Source organism: Canis lupus, chromosome 8 (assembly GCF_011100685.1).
Source record: "Canis lupus familiaris isolate Mischka breed German Shepherd chromosome 8, alternate assembly UU_Cfam_GSD_1.0, whole genome shotgun sequence".
NCBI lineage: Eukaryota > Metazoa > Chordata > Mammalia > Carnivora > Canidae > Canis > Canis lupus.
The window spans coordinates 12,489,077-12,506,554 of record NC_049229.1 but is presented as its reverse complement, the minus strand read 5'-3'; the positions used below and the strand labels follow the sequence as shown (position 1 = coordinate 12,506,554).

The window sequence follows — 17,478 nt, the reverse complement described above, 5'->3', positions numbered from 1 at the left end:
TGCTCTGCTTTCTGAGTACAATCTACAGGCTATAGTTTTGAGCTTCTTCTTTTATTGTTGTTATTGTTTTTGTTCTTATATAAATTCCCCTTCCTCTAATGACCGCTTCCTCTAGGTGGAATTATTACCTATTCTATGTCAGAAAGAAATACTGTGTGTTCTCATGAATTAAATGCAGAGTTTATAAAAAGACACCAAGTACCCTCTGATCACAGCTCTTAAACAGAAAAATAGATCACGCCAAATTGGAGATCTCAATGCCACACTAAGTTGGCAAGGTTTAAAACCTGTCTTTTAATTGATAGGAAGGATCCTCCTTACTAATAAGCTGAAAAGATTTTGGAGAATTTTAAATTTTTAATGGGGGTTGGATTTGGTTTGCTCTCTCAGTAGGGTCTGGAAAAAAAAAGGCTTTGACTTTCATTTTTAAAAACTATTTTACAATCCTTTCAGTGGAGTGCCACTGTCACTGTCACCCCTTCTGACCTGAGCAGCTCACAGACTGAGTGGCATGCTTCCACCCAGTAGGAGAGGGTAGAGATTATCAACAAATCAGTATGATGTAGGTCAGCACTCCATGGTAAAAGGAAGAGGTCCACATCTGTTACCTCGATTTTGTTTTCCAAGTCTGATCCCCAAGTTTCATGTTATGACATTTGTAACATCTGCTACAAATTCAGAGGTAAGTCAGGCACAATCTTATTACTTCCAGTCTAATGCTCCATTCATCCTTCAGGCTTTCCTAGGCCATTGATAGGACAGGGAACTAAGAAATGCAGGATGTGCAGGCAGCAGCTTGTGTTTCTGTGGGAGAAAGAAGGCAATGTCTCTTGCCCTCTTCCTCTTCTCTCTCCATTCACATATATTCAGTCACATTTGCGTTTTCTCCCCTATAGCCCTCCCTCCACATCAATGCTTGGCAGTGCATTTAGTGACTTTCTGTCAAAAGTAGAGTCAACATAAATAGTTCCATGAAGCACTGGGGTGTTGGCCCAAAGGACACAATGCTCTGCTTATAACAGCACCTGCTTGAAAGTCATTCTGATCAATTTCCAAAGCTTAACCATCTCAGGCTATGGCATTACATTTATTCATCCAAAATTTAATGAATGCTTAGCAATATAAAAGATATTAACCGGGCAGCCCCAGTGGCGCAGTGGTTTAGTGCTGCCTGCAGCCCAAGGTGTGATCCTGGAGACTAGGGATCGAGTCCTGCGTCAGGCTCCCAGCATGGAGCCTGCCTCTCCCTCTGCCTGTGTCATTGCCTCTTTCTCTCTCTCTCTGTCTCTCATGAATAAATAAATAAAATTAAAAACAAAAAGATATTAACCTCACCGACCTAGGTGCTAGAGATATAAGCAAGGTTCCTATTTTCATTTCTAGGTGCATTCTTTATACATCAGCAGACAAAAGCTAAAGTAAAATATGTGTGCAAACTATGTGTTGAGGCTCTCCTCTGTGCTGGGTGTGGTCAGAGAATATTAAGATGGAAAGGCACCACCCTGACCTTCTCGGTGATCAGAGTCTAGTGGGGAGATGGACACATAAGCAAATGAATAAAATCTAATAAATGTGCAATTATCAACTTTAATTCAGGATGGAGACAGGGAGAGTGGGGACAGGAAAGGTCAGAGTAGGGGTATGGTGGAACTGGGGTATGGAAGGTGAGGTCACAAGGACAGTGAAATATATAATAGTTAAGACTGAGTACTCACTTTGGCAGCATATATACCAAAAACAAAACAAAACAAAACAAAACAAAAAACCCTCTGTGGGGCCCACTGGTCAGCTTGAAGGCAAGGACAAATGCACATTAACGTAGTTACACACAGCAAGGTTTCAGGCTCATCATCTTGCTCACTCCAACTTGCTTTCCCTTAGCGGCAACATCACTGGGCTGTCACACTCCTACAGTCACTTGCAAGGCTGGGTGCCCCCATTACCATAGCACCTTCCTGAGATTCAATACTATAGCTTTATAGTCACATGATTACATCAAGGTCCACTCCACTGGGTCTGAAGACCCTGACCTTACGCTGTTCCTGCAATACTTATACACCACAGCTGACATCAAAGCCCTGAAGCATATGCCTACATCACAGCAGACGGCCTGGCACCATGTGAGATAAGTCAGTCACCAAACAGACTGTCACAACATCTTGGGAGTTCTGAAGGGGACGAGGGTGACTCAGGTCCTTATTGTAGGATGTCCGATTCCTTTCCCTAAAATGCTTCCTGCCGTCTGCTTGCAGGAAGAGTTCAAAGAGAGACAGGAACAGAGGAAAGGATTTGGGTTCTGGAGTCAGGCTGACCAAGTTTGAAATCCTCCTTTTGTCTCTAAGTAGCTGGGTGGTCTTGAACAAGTTAGGCTCTGTGGGCCTCAACTTCCCAATCTGTCAGAAGGGTTAATGCTTCATAGGGCTGTTGTGAGACATGTGACAAACCCTGCCTCACTTTAATTTTCCTTCTGGAACTTATTCTCATATCATCTCTCTCCCCTGCTAGTCTTTTATCTTCATAAGCTGGGGAAATCATTTTGTGCACTGCTGAAACCCTAACAGGTAGAATAGAGCCCAGAACACAGAAGGTACACAATAAATATTTGTGAATAAATGAACATTCTAGAGCCCTGTGCTGAGCCCAAGGGAGGCATTCAACACATGTCAGCTCTCTCCACAGTATGAAAAGCAGAAGGTAAGCCAAAGATGACTTTTCTAAATCATTATCTTTATTCCAATTTTAAAAGAAATACTGGGACTACATTTTTCCTAAATATTAGAAATATTCAGGAATGATTATTTTTTAAATATTAGTAATATTTTGTTTCTCTGTATGTTATCCCTGGGCTCTGCCTTTCCTGTGGCATGATATCAAATCTACAGTGTCACCACAAACTCTGTGAGCCAACTGCAATCAGGGCCTCAAACCAGTGCAAACATTTCACACATACTTGGGCAAAGAGCCAGCAATTCACTGAGTGTCAGCAACTGCCCACTGAATTTTCTTTTGAAGGATTCACTCACGGCCTATTCCAGCAGTAATTGGCATTCATTTTAAGATGCTGAATGCCTCAGACATAACTTGATTAGGTAAATGTACACAGTCACCACCACTGGAAACCAAAATCAGCTCTTAAAACCCCACCATCTTCCTTCTGATTTCATATAAACAAAAGCCCACACAATTATCAATGGTAACTGAGCAGGCACTAGGTCTTGCTTATGTTAGCAGATCAAGGTCTGTATCATCATCACCATCTGCCTCTTGGGAACCTACAGAGTTGGATTTAGGCAGTTAGAAACTAAGAAATGTGGGCACTATTTGGAGTGTCAAGATAGTAAACAGGCTGCCAAAACTGTCAGACCTAGACTTAGGACACACAGAAGCATACTCTTTCATACTTACCACCACCATGAAACATAGCAAGGAGAAAAACCCTAATTTGAAGACCTGTTATTTAGATTCAAGGCTCAGCTCAAGCCTCTCTCTATCAGAGTTTCTTAACGTATTGCTTGCTTGGAATAACAGAGATGTTTAAGCAAACTCTCTTCCTGAGGCAATATTCAAACACAACATTTTGTGTACACAATTACAAAAATCCCAGAGAGCCTCTGCAACCCATCCACCCACCTCAGGCCAAGAACTCTCACTTTAGACAACAGCCACGTTGTACCAGGTTGGCACTAAAGGGGACTGAACAAATGATATCTTGAATGACAAATTAAATGAATACACAAATGAATGAATGCAACAGACCCAGGCAAGAGAGAGCACAGAACTAAAGCAGACACTTGTATTCTGTGTGGAACTGCGAGATTGAAAGCAGCAGCCAGTAAGTTGGTTTATTCACAAAAATTGCTTTGTAGAATTATACACAGCTCCTCCCCTTCTAAATGCAGACGGAGGGAGGAAAGGAAAAAGAGATAATGAAGGTTTGCAAATGAAGTGGGTACAACTGTGCAATCAATCAACATTTTCTGAAAAAGAATCTGCATCACTTGCCAAAAATCTGAACTGAATAACTGAACCAGCATTCTGATGAGAATGGACTTTGCCACTAGCCAGTCATTTTTATTTGTCTTCCAGCTGTCTTGATTCTTTTTTTCCAGGAAGCTACTGGTCTCTTCAGTTTAGTGGGTTCAGACATGGCAATTTATTTAACCACAGTCAAATGCATACTCCATGTTTATTCTTTTAATAAACCTTTTACTGAGTATTTACTCTGTGCCAAGTATTATGTTGGTTGGAAAGGATACAATTCAAACACTCACCGAAGTATTAATTGAGGGCCCACTAGGTGCCAGGCACTTTAGTGATAACCCACAGAAGAGTAAGCAAAGCAGACAAACATGTCTGCAGGGAGCTCACACAGTGGGGAGGGAGGAAGGGAGCAGACAACAAAAACAATACACATATCTAATTATGTAAGTAGCATGAAGGAAAATAAAGGGAAGAAGGGGATAAGGTAGTAGGAATTTCTGTATAAGATAAAAAATTCAGGAAAGACGTCACCTACAGTACATCTGAGTAGAGAGAAAGATAAAGTCAAAGAATGACATGATACCCAGGTGAAGAAAGACAAAGCATAGAGGCCCTGAGATGGGAGAACCTTATCAAGTTCAGGAAATGGCAGAGTCAGTAGCCTCAGGGAATCTAGAGACGGGGGAGACAGAAATATCAATTGTAATAAAATAATGGTTTACTTAGAGGATCTTAGGACAGGACACATCAAATTCAAAGATTTAAAAGAGAGGAAGATACTCGGGACAGAAGCGAAGAGAAATTTTCCAGGCAAACAAGCCAGGGACTGGTGGCAGTAAGAGGTGTGTGGTTGAGATAGAGAGAAGGGCATACACAATGGCACAAATTCAGCAAAACATGTAAGTTCCCCTGTAGGGAAAAAAAAATGGCACAAGGCATCCATAGGCTAAGTCACAAATGGCCTTACAAATACTGCAAAGGAGTTCATAATTTACTTATAGTAATTGGGATCCATTCTAAGAGTCTGAAAAGAAGAGGAACGTGAGCTCATGTAGGTGTTCTATCAACTGGGTAGTAATGCACAGGATAGAATTGTGTTTGCAAGGAAGATGAAACTATGGCTGCTGCATAATCTAGACAAGAAATAATGATGAGTTAATCTTGGGAAATAAGTAGAAAGACTATAAAGACGAGTTTGATTCTAAAGGTATTTAGAAGGTGAGACTGGGAGCATTTGTAAATTGACTATTAAGGGAAAAGGAAGAGTCAGTGTGAAATCCAGGTGTCTGGATGGCAAATGGTATATATGGTTCAATCATTCCCTGCAATGGGACACTTAGAGGAGAAGGTGCTAACAAGATGGGACATTGAGCTGGGATATCTTTAGGACAGGGCTACTGAGAGGAGATGTCTGGCAGACCTGAGGCTCCAGGTAAAGGTGTGACAGATGTGAGGAATAGCCTGCAAGCCATTAGTATACAAGTAGGTAGAGAAGCCACAGAAGGGCTTGAACAAGGAAGGGCTAGGACCCAGCCTGGGGAACGTCTGCATTTATAGAGAGGAAGGGGAGTCAGTAAAGAGCCTGAGAATGAACCATTAGAGGGGTAGGAGGTGGAAAAAGAGGTGATGGCCCCACGTATATAGAAGAAGAACAGAACATTTGAAGGAGCAACTCTTCAACTATGTCAAATGCCATGGGAGAGCTCTCAAGACCTTGGGTGGGGGCATTGCTGTCCACTGAGTAAATGATAGGTGATGACCATGACTTACACACTTTAAATTCCTTTTTTAGAAATCTGTAAGTGAAAGGAAAGAGAATAAGGGATAAAGGATGGGCAAGGAAGAGAAGTCGGAGAATACCCAGGATGACAACGTTTTTTTAAGTGACTTTAGAATGTTTATATCCTAAGAAACAGCAGGCAATAGCCACAAGATACAGAAGATGGAAAACCCTGAAAGAAGCTACAAAACTGTCCAGAGTTAAGGTTAGGCTGAGAAATGAGTAACACATAACTTTAAAAAAATCAATATTTTAGTATCACCTCAATCTACAAAAATGATGCTTCATGGTGAGGTGTCTCAACCAGCCAATAGGCTCTCAGGTTCAGAACAAGTTCTTCTAGATGATGGTCAGACAACATAATCATCGATGATTCACATTCTGAAGTATATTTCTAAAGGAAAATATGTCTAAATACATCTAAATCAAGCCATCATTGTCTTCTTGAAACCACCCCTTTTCCTCTACTGTTAGGAGTCTCCCTACCACTGCTCCTGCACACTCATCATTTCACACTGGTTTCCCTCTTCCTTGTTTTCCTCCACTGTAAATAGGGAAATCAAGCATTCTTTTCTAAGATCCATGTCTCTACTGCTAGAGTGACTTTCCTTCCAATTTTATGAAATTACAAATCTCATTCTATATATGGACTTACAGAGATGGCACCATGCTATAGAAAGAGCAATTTTAAGGTTTCCACCTCACCTCACATGGCCAATACTGTCCTTCATTTCCTCGTCGAAGAGGATGCTGTTTCCTGGTCCACTTGGTTACCAGTCTCTCTTTCCTTTATCTCTTGTGATGGCAAAAGCTTTTACATAAGTGTTACAAATAAAGGAGTAACCTGGATCTGCTTTTGGAGTTCCTGTAACTCTTGGGTCACAAACACAGTAATTCCTCCTTGCAGCCAACATCTGTCAAATACCCTTAGGCTAGTATCGCAACAGATTATTAATGTACCCAGGTGTGAACTAAAAGAATATAAAGTAATCAGAGAAAACAAAAGTGTCTTTTATTTGTTGGAAAAGAAATTGAAAAGGCAAAAGAGGACCTCCTATTCCTCCTGAATTACTTAGTGAATTTTGGTTAAGCCAATGAAAAAAGAAACCAAGAACTTCTATGTGTAGGAGAGAAGGAGGCCTTGTTTCCCAAGAATTGTGTCTTAGAAAAACAACTGCCTCACCTTTGGCGAGGGTGAATGTTCAGGATGGGAATGGAGAAAGACAATGTCTCCTGGAACTTCCAAAATATTGTTGAAACAAACCTCATCCTCAGCACTCAGAAGAAAATAGTCAATGCACATCCTGCTCTTGAAACTCACTAGCTTTTGTCTCTTCTTCCCTTTGAAGACAGCTCACTTGGGGCTTTCAGAATCTGAGAGGGATTATGTGGTCACTTATGGTCTTGGGCCAACTTCCCTTTTACGGGTAGCACTGCTGCCACCTCCTTCTTTTTTCCTCAGAATACAACCCCCAGTTGAGAGGAAGAGAAAGCTCTCTTCCTTCCTGTATTGCATTCAGAAGTGTATTTGCCTCATTTTCTGACATTACTGCTCTAGAAGGAACTTCTCCCATAGTTAGTATGTCAGCCTGGGTCTAGCTGTGCCCTCTAATACTTGTCAAAGGGTCTTCACATTTTTATTCATCTGAGCATTTAAGAGTACTTAAAAAGATGAGGAGACAGTTGAGGTTTAGTGGAAAGAGCCTAATTCTAAGGGACAGAAACCTTCATCTCTAGTCTCAGCTCTGCCATTTACCAGCTGGTGGATGAAGGTAAGACACTTGACATCCAGGCCTTGGATTTCCCGTCTACGCAGTGAGGTAATAATTCTTTGTCCAAAGAGTTGTGGCAAGGGCTAAATCTCAATATTTGTGACAATTTCCTATCACCACCTAGCAAACAGTAAGGAATAAATATATTTTAATGCATTCTGGGTTTTTAAGAAGCTCTTTGTAGCAAAATAAAAACGGGTGCTGGCAAAATGCTTTTGATGAGGAAGATTACAGAAAGTCATTAAGGGGATATTATATAAATAGAACTTATCTGTCATCTCGCAGGGGGTGTGTGACCTTGAGCCAGTTAGTAAAATCTCAGAGAAAGATGGTTACCAGAGAGATGTACGTATCACTACCCACTCCAGCATGTTGTTTGAGGACTAAATGAGATAACATTTGTGAAGTGCCTAGTGCAGTATCTGACACAGATGAGGCAGGAATAACCGTCAGCTCCCTCCTCCTTTCTCCAAGATGTGTGTCCTAGGAATCACGTGCAAGTCAAAAAGACAGCAAGAAAAACTTCTGTGGATTTGGCAGAGTAAATCACATGTCATTGCCTCGTTCACAAACCAGACTGATAACAATGGTTCTTGGGGACAGAATGTTTTAGCACATGTGGAAAGCTTTAAGGCTCCAGCTGAACTTTGATTCTGTGTTGTGGAGTTTTAGCATAAGAACCTCCCACACAAGTGAACGGAGAAAGGTGCTCTGGTGGCATGGGGCACGCCAATATCTATGTGCACATATGTGGACAGGCAGGTGTGCATGCATCCATACGTATACTTCCAAGTCTACACTTATATTCTCAACTTTTTTTTTTTTTTCATTCTCAACTTCTTAAAGGAGGTGTATGAGGTAGGTACTGGGAAGCTTGATGAAATTATGGCTGCCTAATGCAGAGACACGTACGCTCAAGCGCTGCCTACTACAACAATGGAAGCAGCAGAAAGGTTATCTCCCAGTTTTTGCCAAGAGGGATAAACAGTGCAGGAAACCAAACAGACCCACGGCATTCTGCTCCCTCTCCTTCGGTCCGGATTGGTCAGGTCGTGTTTGTTGTCAGACCCATCTGGACAGCAGGTGTGGTGCTGCACGGCTGCATGTATTTGATTATTGACTAGTGAATATTTCCAAAGGGCACAACAGACTGTCGACTGACCCTCGGTAATAACACGCGGCAGCCTTCCCTGTTTACACATGTAACAGCTAAAGAGAAAAGAAACCTGATTTTGAAATTTCTAAAAGTACATTTTGACCAGAGGCTTTTAACAAAGCCTCCATCTATACTATCAGTCAAACGGTGAGCTTGGCAAGCCTGCATAGAGTCTATTAAAGGGGGAATAAGGTTCATGAATTTCAAGCTTGGAGGGCTCTAATTACCTCATGCTCAAACTTTAACTACAAAACTCAGATAAATTGCTGCACTAAAACCATAGAAGATCCTCCACCTGATTTGTGCCAGTGCATCTAAAGCTCAGTGAGGCTGATCCCAGCGAGGTTTTTCAAATCAGTCCTGAGGGAATATGTTCTGGACCTGTCTCTAATGAGTATGTATGGATTACTTGGATGTTTTGGTAAAGCTACCCGGTAAATTAGTCAATCTGAAATTTTATTAGCCGCAGAGCATTACGGCAGTCAGTCACCATAGTCCAGGAATCCTGGGGAAATTAAAGTCATTTTAAGCATCTATCAGCCAGATACCAGGAATCCCGTTTAGGCCCTGGCCGGTAGCTGTAACGTTAGACTAATTGGCTAGTAGTTACAGCTGTCTCTTCAGTGTGTTTGCTCTCAGAGGTGTGACCTCTTCTTGAACCAATTTATGTCCACCCAGACAGGGGTCCTATATTTATTCTAGTTCAGTGTAGCATTTGGCTTCAAAAACAAAACAAGAACCAAGAAAGAAAGAGGTCTGTATCTATAAATTATGGTGCCAATAGCTCAAGCCGAGCTTACGCGAGGACAGCCTAAAAGTTGGGATTTAGTGGATCTGGGAGGCACAGGGCAATGTGGAAAACAACCATCACTCTCAAATATTCAAAACACTCCTATTTTTTTCAAAGATGGCACTGAGGAGAAATGTGGATTTCCCTCTGCCTGACAGAACGCTCTCTATGGCTATTTATCTAGTTACAAACTTTTATAGATGTGAAATATTTTAAGAAGTCCTTTAGAAATGGCCCGAGGTAATTTCAAACTTAACAGACCCTGTCCCACCAGAGCTCATTACAGTGAATTTTATAACAAAGTACCCTCTACTTAATTTTCAGAGCCTAGCCAAGCATACTAGAAATGCAGCTGCATTAAGTGCAATTAATGGTACAATAAAAGCAGTGGAGGGCTGTTTAACACCCAAGAACCAGCAGTAAACACTGGCTCTATGCTCTCCAACAGTCAGTGATGTGTCAAAGGACCTGGAGTGTGAGATTTCTGTATCAAGGGGGAAATGTCTCTCTCCTGCCAGAGAAAAATCTTCTGTCCTTCACCAACTCCACCCAGAGACTGTATGAAAGGATATAAAGTTATTCTCTCCAGGTATGCACTAGCATCCCCACTCCCTTTGAGAAGGAAGCCAACATGGTAAGCTAATACTCCCATAAGTGAAAGAAAAGGACAAATTCAATTTTACCAAAAATGAGCCTAACAGCAAGTGACTCATAATGCACAGAATGATTTGTGCATAACTAAGTTTACCGTCAGATGCCAGAAAAAGGAAAGAAATAACCATTCAGGATATTATGCTTATTCTTTTCAAACAGATGAAAAAAAAGAGATGGGGGATGGGCAGGAACAATTATAATGATGTTTGCAAACCTCTTTAATGATGAAAAATTACTACTTAGAATTTGAATACGAGAGACACCCAGAAATGAGCAAAAATCTCACTAGTTAATACAATCATGATCATTAGAGCATTTGTCAATTAGTTAGTTAATTTGTTAAATACAATATGTAGTCAACCAGGTCTGGAAAGATGATTTTATGTACTTACCTTCCAGAGGTAATTAAAACTATTCTATCACAAAAAGTATTTGATTATAACTGTTTTTGGTAGTCTGCAGCCAGGGTCCTATCTTTCTAATGCCATTGCTAGATGAAACTGGTTGTTTAACAATATACATAGGCTAAGAAGTATATTAAACTTATATTTTTAACTATAAAATCCCTACCAACAATTAAAGTGCTAATATTCCCTCTTTTTTTTTAAGATTTTATTTTTTTATTTGAGAAAGTGAGTGAGCAAGAGAGAACAAGAGTGGGGGGAGGGGCAGAAGGAAAGGGAGAAGGGAGCCCCAAGTCAGCAGGGAGCCTGGCTTGGGGCTCATCCCAGAACTCTGGGATCATGACCTGAGCCGAAGGCAGAGGCTTAACCGACTGAACCACCCAAGCGTCCCCAGACAAATCTTCCTAATCACAACAGCATAGACATAGCCCCAATCAAGAAAACCATGGGCAGGGATCCCTGGGTGGCGCAGCGGTTTGGCACCTGCCTTTGGCCCAGGGCGCGATCCTGGAGACCCGGGATCGAATCCCACATCGGGCTCCCGGTGCATGGAACCTGCTTCTCCCTCTGCCTATGTCTCTGCTTCTCTCTCTCTCTCTCTCTCTCTCTCTCTCTCTGTGACTATCATAAATAAATTTAAAAAAAATTTTAAAAAAAGATTTAAAGAAAACCATGGGCAATCCCCAAATTTCATATTACTAAAAATATGTTTCTAATCTCCTTCCTTCACAGAATTCTCCCATGAGCTTTGACTCTAGTTGTTGTTTCAGACAGCCACTCTGGAATGGAAGGGCTAAGGAACAGTGAGAAGGGCAGAGGAAGCATCCCAAGCTTAGGCAGTACCCACATGAAAACTCCGGCAGAAGGAACTGGAGTGAGTTAGGCTCACCCTCCAACCAAAGGATGACATCAAATTGAATCTGTCTCCCCCAACAAAATACAGTTAAACTGCTGAACAGCAGCACAGGAGCTTGAGTGCGACCCTATGAAGTTGAAAATATGTGCATAACTTCTGACTTCCTCCAAATTTAACTACTGTTGACCAGAAGTCTACTGATAACATAGTCAATTAACATATTTTGTATGTTACATGGATTATGCACTCTATTCTTACAATAAAGTAAATGAAAGAAAAGAAAATATTAAGAAGAGTATAAGAAGGAGAAAATACATTTACAGTATTACACTGTATTTATTGGGGGGAAAAAAAAACTGTGTATAAGTGGACCTGGACAGTTCAAACCCATGCTGCTCAAGGGTCATCTGTAATCCTGACTACTTCTTCCCCAAACAGAAAGCATGGATATGTCCCTAAGGACAAATAACAAACTTCTATAAAGTGATATGATGAAGGTGATTGTGCAACTGAATAAAGAGACAGAAGGGGAACCCCAGACCTTGGGATGACCTCGAGGCTCTCAGATTTCCTCCTAAGATTCTTGCTCATAGGGTTGAGAAGAGAATTCAAGTATACCAAGTAAGGGGTAGTTAGGTGTTATTTTGCAATCCTCTCCCCTTCCACAGCAGAACTCTTGAGAGACAGAGACCTCCCCAGAGGCCAGGCTCCTCCAGACCAGCACTGCAGTGCTCTTGCTTAGACTATTCTCTTGGCCCACCCAGACTATTTATTGCCCCAAGCTAAATGTACACAGACCCCATCAGGCCTGCCTTATCCAAAGGCCTCACTCATTCAGCCTTCCCTCAATGGACAGTTGGAAGGCATATTGTCCTGCTCTTAGCTCCTATACCATATTCCTCACTGTTCTTCTAGCTTTCATTTTATACCCTGTTTATAGTTTTCTTGTCTGTGTCTGTGCCCATATTTTAATTCGCAACAGGACTGTCTTCATCTATAACCCTCAGTGCCAATAAATATGTTTCAGTGGACTTCTAAAAACATTTAAGAAATGTTTTGAAGTTTTTTCCCCCCCTTACTTTTGGCTACAGTGTCTGAAATAATACAAATAACTCTGGTTAAAAATTTGTCTGATTTAACAAACATACTTGTTTAGAAAGTGAATCTTCTGAGTAGGTAAAAAAGACTATTAATAATTCACACAGCAGTGTCTACTGATGCCACCAGTTTTTTTCTTCTCTTAATCCGTAGAGAGACTAAGATGTACTAAGAGAGCTGGAATTTTGACAAGAAAAGAAAATTTCTGAGCAATGTACTCTTTGAAGGTAAGGAGGTTATCTTACCTTTCTCTCCCTCAAATGCACTTAGGGTAGTGAACACAGAATAAACTTAGGACAGCTAAGTACTTCAGGCCTGAGGAAACCCTACTAGCAGGTGAAGGAGGCATCAGCAGTGCTGACAGAAAAGTATTCCAAACAGTTTCAATCTATTTCGAAATGTTGCCCTGCACCATGCGAGTACCCCCAGGCACAAGGAAAGCTCCTTCTGGGACCCATAAGGTATGAAGGGATGGTCAATTTTAGGGGCACCTGAGTGGTCAGTGTTTCAGTTGAGCCCAAGCGTCTGACTTGGGCTCAGGTCATGATCTCAGAGTCCTGGGATTGAGCCCCACTTTGGGCTCCTTGCTCAGTGGGGAGTTTGCTTGTTCCCCTCCCACTGATGCTCACTCACACCTGATCGTGCTCTCTCTCTCAAATAAGATCTTGAAAAAAAAGGATGGTAGGATGGTCAGTTTTATTGCTGGGTTCCATTATGGGTACACAGGCTCTGTGTACTCAGCTAGCAAGCTAATCTCCATTTACACTATATTTTTTCCTGGAAGGAGTGCACTGGCATTATAAACTGAACACTGAACATTTATGTTTATCAATCTTTCTAATAGATCCTAATTTTCTTGAGGGCAAAGATCACAGACGAAATGCTCCTAACCCTGAATCAACATTTCTATGGATGACATAGTCTTTCTAGTCAGATGTGATGATAATAATGTTTAATTTCCAGCAACTGAGAACAGCGAGTGAAGAATGAAATGAGATTGCAAGGAACAGTATCATTCAAGAGATTTTTATTTAAGTACTTAGCTGAGATGTGAAAAATAAAGGAGGGAAATCTGTGGTCTCAGCAGAGGGCAGCGTGTCACTGGCACTGCACATTCATCCTTGGGCTGGTGACTCCAGCTCCTGTGCCCCAGGCAGAGTAATAAAGGCTTAATTCAGCGTCCTTCCACCTGGCTAACTCAGGTTTTGTGAACACAAGAGAAAGAAGTTCACTTTAAGAATATCAATCTACTTCCTTTCATGAACTATAAATGCACTCTAAAGTAAAAGATACATATAAGCATCTCCTGACCTACTATACCTTTTAGCTCTAAGTGGAATCGACTTTATTTTCCTGTCAACTACAATTTTCACTAAAGACTCCTGACTTCTTTATGGCATAATAAAGTTTTGTCTAGGATTACAATAAAAAGCTTTCATAATACCCATGACCTGAACATTCTGGATTAATTTTTAAATTGCATCTGAAAATCAGTACAAATGGCAATTCAATGTTTATACACTTGTAACCAGATTCATCCCCTCACCTCTCTTATGTGGTCCATAACTTTTAGGGCAAGTTTCATTATGTAAAAGCTAAGTAGAGAAGAGAGTTTTGCACAGGCTCAAGTTTATTTCAGTTTGGGGTCTTTTCAACCAGAGCAAATCAGTTAATACTTGTGCTCCTCTGGGAAAATATCAATATTCTGGAACATACCCCTTTGTCACATGCCCACTGTTAACATCTCCCTTAATTACTTGGCCAAGTGAGAAGGAAGGAGATGAGGTGGCATGGAAGAGCTTGGAGCAAATTCCCTTCCATTCTTTCCACTACTGACTGCCCTCCTTTACTACTTTCAGCCCCTTTTGTCTTGCAGACTGAGGAGGTAGAGGCATGGTGACATTTGACTCTGTAGTGTCACACATGAGTATGATTAAACCTGTGCCTTCCTTCTTTCCTTCTCGTATTTCATAATGGCAATAACTGTGTGATGGGCTGGCTTACTGACTTCGGAAAAACATGTGATGAAACTATAAGCAACTCGATCCTCTTAATTACACAGCGAGATATACTCTGACAAAGAAACCTGTTTTATTACTTGATTCAAATGTTAAATTTCACCCTAGCATCCAGCATTTTACTATATGAGCAAGTAGAAGAAGTTCAAAAACGCCATCCCTGAGGCTCATTTATGCAGTGAGTAACATATCTATCACCCACTATATTCCAGGGACTCAGGCAGCATTAAGGACACAACTAGGGACAAAAAGAGACAAGGCCCCTGCTTTCATAGGGATTACAGTCTTCTGGATTAGGATTGCAGCAAATGGAAGCCAACTAAAAGCTTAGCATTACTTATACCACACCTATTATCATATATTCTCAAAAAGCCCAAATACAGATGTTGCTGTATTAAAAAGAAAATTTACTTAGTAGTAAAGCAAATGGTTGCAGAGTACACTCTGTAAGAATATATAATAATTTTCACACATGGAACTTGACGGCTCTAAAATGAAGAAATACTTTCCACATTCACTACCTACATTGAGAATTAGAGTAATTTTGCAAAGGCCCTGTACTTGTCATTTTTTAATCCAAAAACTTCCAGTTCCTGGTTAAGTAAACAAACATGTTGTCCATCCAAAAGGAACCAAGTTTGCTGCTCTAACCCCTCTTCTTTGCCAAGAAAATATTCTGATTTTCTTGGGCAGATTATGTGCCCGTTTCCAGGAAATGAATAATACCTAGCTTATAGTCAATTCTTCCGTATCTGTGATCTCATAGCTGGGTGCTTGTATCAAGTACAGGACTAAGATGTGGTTCTGCCCAGTAAGACATAAAGGAAACTCCCCTATGAAGATTCTGTGGAATATTTCACACTTCATATTACCTTGAGGCTGTCATATAAGGACAGATGTTTAGAGATGCAACAACTGTTTTTCCATCATGACATGATGAGACAAGTCTTGAGTGGAAAAGGTAACGCACAGAGGATGGCAGCACAGAAAAACAGAACAAACCTGGGTCCTCGTTGACCATGTTGAGCCACTGCAGTGCCTGTCCACAGACTTCTCTCACTGTCAGGCAATTAAATGGTGTTACTGCTAACCAACTATAGGTTGTATCCTCTCTTATGTGCAGCTAAACATGTTTTAACGGACATACTTGGTAAATTTTGTATTTAAATCACAAACAAGACCTTGCATAGTCAATGTCAAGATGGACCCTTCAGTACTGGGACTTTCAAAATTTTTCACTGAATATTCCAAGCTCCAGACATCCCTTGTCATGAACGCCTACATTAATTAATTTAAACTTAACACTGGAGGTCAGGGTATGGGAGGAAAAAGGAATGATGGTGTTGTATAGAGCAAAAGCACAAAGAGGGAGAAGACCAAACTGACTGGCATGCTATAGAGTAGAGGTGGTGATGCCTAAATATTAACTACCATTCTGGAAATAGAAATGAGAATCTCTATAGTTCCAACCAGATGAGGGAAAATAGAGTTGTGGTGTAAGCCTGGGCACAATGAGAAGACAAGAAGGCACAGGTGCCTACAAAATAAACCCCAATTCATTTATGTAGTTTCAAGTAAATCCAAGTTTGACAAAAGCCTAAAGTTGCTAAAACACCCCACATTGCACATCCAAGGAATGTGTGCATTCAATTACTGAGTGAAAGAGACCACCGGCAGCAAAGATGTTATTCTTGGAATTTCAATGCAAAGCAAATGTACAGATGTTGGCATAAAAGCCAAACTGTCTGAGATAGAAATGAAGATCGAGATTTGGGGCAAAGATTAAGAGAAATGAAAAATTAAATGTACAATAAAAAAAGACCATTACATGCATGGCACCAAGCTTGGACAGCCAGTGCATTGTGACACTCAGATGCGACAAATGGTGACATGCACAGGGTAGAAGAAATGGGCAAGGGCACAGAATCAAACAAGTACTATATTAAAATCAGTATCTCTGTGGGCAGGCTGTAAAAATCATATCATTCTCATTGAAAAATAATTCATTAATCTGCACCCCAGCAGGATGTAAAGAACAACACATAGCATATGAAGATACCGAGCAGCAGGGGGCAATAAACTTTATAAAAATTGTTAAAGCACGCAACTAAGCAAGATAATACAAGGAGGGAACAATGGAAATGTCTGTAGCCCAATTTATAAAATGAGCGTGTTAATGCATAAGTGCAAACATTTCCTGAAAAACACACATGCTTCTTATATTAAAATTCACACTCTGCAAAACCACCCTTGAAATGTCCAAGCTGACCTGCTGCAGGCCAGCAAAATAAAAGCCAGCAGGCTGCCATGGCGAGGCTGGTCCAGAAGAGCTTCACATCAGGTAACCTACCCAAACGCCATCAATATTTGCCGGTATCTGAAACACAGCTCCAGTCACAGATACAAAGGTTAACTTTAAACAGGGCCACACATATTCCACGCCCAGCGACACAGAGGACACTTGTACTTTTAAGCTGGTAGGCATGAGCAACCTTGCCCCTGACCTGGTTTCCCCTCATATTCCTGGGTGGTTCAATAAATAATCCTACTTGAACAACTGGTCCTGGGAACGTATAGTTTAGGTCACCCCTAAGCACAGAAGGCATCCGTACACCCTGTTTTCCTCTTCTGCTTCTCCCTGAGGATCTGAATTTAAAATTTTCTTTAGAATCCCTTGGACTCTTAGTCTCTGTAAGGCCCTGTAAGGCCATGGGAGAGATACTGAAACTCTTTAACATTTTAGCAAGTATTTATTAACCAGATTTTTTCCCACCACCTTCCCCAGGAGATGACATATGAGGTGGGGAGAATGTGGGGAATGAGATCAGGGGAAAAAGGGAAAGGGAGAATCTTGTCTCCCAGGGCATCATGCTGGCACAAGGACTGGAGACAAGAAACTGATAAAACAAAGAAGATGACTGAAATAAAAAAGCCCCAAAGATAGACTATGCTTAAGAGGGCTTTTTATC

At 41.1% G+C, this 17,478-nt stretch overlaps 1 protein-coding gene and 1 long non-coding RNA gene across 7 annotated transcripts in view; one reads left to right on the top strand and one right to left on the bottom strand.

Annotated features, from left to right (window-relative positions):
• The window catches only part of NPAS3 (neuronal PAS domain protein 3), an 845,222-nt gene that overhangs the window by 450,775 nt on the left and 376,969 nt on the right, over positions 1–17,478 (bottom strand). The gene's annotated exons all lie outside the window — the stretch shown is intronic.
• LOC111096986 overlaps positions 2,630–17,478 on the top strand; it is a 40,609-nt gene continuing 25,760 nt past the window's right edge. The window contains exons 1-3 of one of the 2 annotated variants that reach the window (XR_005363121.1): positions 2,630–2,694; positions 9,928–10,068; positions 12,645–12,718. This is a non-coding gene — a long non-coding RNA (uncharacterized LOC111096986). The remainder of the gene's footprint in view (positions 2,695–9,927; positions 10,069–12,644; positions 12,719–17,478) is intronic. The other variant, XR_005363120.1, reaches the window with a different exon arrangement.